General features: G+C 43.2%; 1 protein-coding gene across 1 annotated transcript in view; it reads right to left on the reverse strand.

Annotated features, from left to right (window-relative positions):
* The window catches only part of LOC119417270 (nephronectin), a 20,842-nt gene that overhangs the window by 2,533 nt on the left and 15,475 nt on the right, over positions 1-2,834 (reverse strand). The gene's annotated exons all lie outside the window — the stretch shown is intronic.

Below are 2,834 nucleotides of genomic sequence, written 5' to 3' on the forward strand. Positions count from 1 at the left end.
AACAAACAGCTGAGTCACTGAAGTTATCACAAGAGTCAGGAAACAGTCAGGAAACAAGTTGTGCTTCCTTTGGTGATGTTGTTTTTTATCCTTTTTCCTCTGGGTGAACGTCTTAATTTGTTAAACCAGTGAGAAGTTTGTCTTGTTGTGGCCTCAGGCTTGTACCGCCTTTCTCCTCTGGTAGTTTTCTTTTATCTTGAACTGCCTCTATATGAGGAGTTTCCTCTTGGCTGTTCATCTCCAGCTGCTGGTTGCTGCCTCCCTCTGCTGGTGGATTCCTGACAAGGCTTACCTGTCCACAGACAATGGGCTGGAGAAGACGTGAACATGGTGTCCACATCTCCTCCAGCAGCTTCAGATGAGGCCAGATGAAGGAGGAGCCCCTTCAGTCAGGCCTGCTGGGCTTCAGTATGTCAGGGTCTGGTTGTTACGCTGACTCTGCTGTTTTCTAAGCTTGTCTTGCTGTTGGTTCTGTGATGTTGTGTCTTTTGCAGCTAAGACACTTTGTTTGGAAATATTTTGTTCTCATGGTTTTGCCACGTGTGTTAGTTTCTGCTCTTTGTTAGATGGGATTGTGTATTTCAGTTTCTTTTGGATTTTTCACTTTTATCCTCAATGTGTCAGTTCGTTTGTCACAAGACGTTATTTTGCTGTTTTCAGTTCATTCTTGAGGAGAACTCGGGTTATTCTTGTGTTTTATTTATAGTCTTGTACTTGGACAGTAAATTATTATTATTTTTTAAACAAACTTTTGTGTTTTTGTCATTTATGTTGCGTCCACAATGAGCTGGGACGTAACATATGTGGGGGCTCGTCCGGGATCTATTCTCTTAAACTTGTTGAGCTAAGGTGTTAGTGATTTGTTCTGTGGATTATTTCTGAGTTGGGGATGGTCTGAAGGTTCAGCCATGTCCATCCCATTTAACGTGTAAGAGTTTTTAAGCTCTTCCTTGAGTCTTATTGGTAGCTGTCACAAACACGACCTGCTGACACTAACGAAGCACGATAAAGTTGCTTTGTCTAAGAATATCCTTAAGAGGGAAATAAATCACTTAAAAGATCCATTAAAAGAAAAAATCATTATTTTATTTTATTTGTTATAAAGCATCTCAGATGGGAAGCGGAACGTCTTCAAGCTCAGAACAGAAGTCCAGTTTTTAATTTTTTTTATTGATCATGACATGGATGAAGCATCAGCAGCGCTCAGCAGGAACTGAACTCGTCATCGTGACTGTCCAACGCACGGCGACAGCTTTTCTTTAATATCCTGCAACATTTGACATCGGGCTGCCATTTTGGTGCTTTGAACTTTTATTTTATATGATTCAAAGAATAAATGATTATCTGTTGAATAAATACTTTTGATGAATAAACATGTTAATACATGTGGCATGGCATGATGCTGTGGGCACAGAAACACAGATATTTGATTCCCAACAACACCAGTTCAGGATGACTGGTGCTGCAGGTTTCCTGCCTCCATGACTTCATGGAATGAACCAGTTGATGTGAGTCGACTGTAATTTATGGACATAGTGTTTTTCTAAAGGTTTAGTTTTATCTTGGGATAAAAGTGATAATGAAATATTAAACTGAACACAAAACATCAGGCTGGCTCCATGTCTCATTATATGTCGCTCTTTGTTGCACAGATTGTTTCACCAAAACACCACCAACCCTTCGTAAAGCTTTCAATCAGGTCCCAAAACCGTGACGTCCTTCAGCACTTCCAAAGCTTCGGCCGTCATCGATCACATGACTTTTGCCAAATGAAACCAGCTCCGACACACAGCTTCAGAAACACCGTTTGTTTTTTATACGTGCCCGGAGCTTCAGACAGAATATATTTCAGATTCATTGCACACCAACTGAAATATTTCAGGTCTTTAATTGTTTTAATACTGATGATTATGGCATACAGCTCATGAAAACCCAAAATGCCTGTCCCAAAAAATTAGCATATCGTGAAAAGGTTCTCTAAACAAGCTATTAACCGAACCATCTGAATCAACGACGTAACTCTAAACACCTGAATTGCTGAACAAATAGTCTGTTCCCAGAGAGCTGTATCAAGGCACCTCAGTGGGAAGTCTGTGGGAAGGGAAAAGTGTGGCAGAAAACGCTGCACAACGAGAAGAGGTGACCGGACCCTGAGGAGGATTGTGGAGAAGGGCCGATTCCAGACCTTGGGGGACCTGCGGAAGCAGTGGACTGAGTCTGGAGTAGAAACATCCAGAGCCACCGTGCACAGGCGTGTGCAGGAAATGGACTACAGGTGCCACATTCCCCAGGTCAAGCCAATCTTGAACAAGAGACTGCGTCAGAAGCACCTCGCCTGGGACTGCTGCTGTGGTCCAAAGTTATGTTCTCTGATTACAGTACATTTTGTATTTGCTTTGGAAATCAAGGTGCCAGAGTCTGGAGGAAGACTGGGAAGAAGGAAATGCCAGAAGTCCAGTGTGAAGCACCCACAGTCAGTGATGGTCTGGGGTGCCATGTCATCTGCTGGTGTTGGTCCACTGTGTTTTATCAAGGGCAGGGTCAATGCAGCAGCTATCAGGAGATTTTGGAGCACTTCATGCTTCCATCTGCTGAAAAGCTTTATGGAGATGAAGATTTCATTTTTCAGCATGACCTGGCACCTGCTCCCAGTGCCAAAACCACTGGTAACTGGTTTACTGACCATGGTATTACTGTGCTCAATTGGCCTGCCAACTCTCCTGACCTGAACCCCATAGAGAACCTGTGGGATATTGTGAAGAGAAAGTTGAGAGACACAAGACCCAACACTCTGGATGAGCTTAAGGCCGCTATCGAAGCATCCTGGGCCTCCA

This window comes from Nematolebias whitei, chromosome 1, assembly GCF_014905685.2.
Source record: "Nematolebias whitei isolate Nwh7 chromosome 1, NemWhi1, whole genome shotgun sequence".
Lineage (NCBI taxonomy): Eukaryota > Metazoa > Chordata > Actinopteri > Cyprinodontiformes > Rivulidae > Nematolebias > Nematolebias whitei.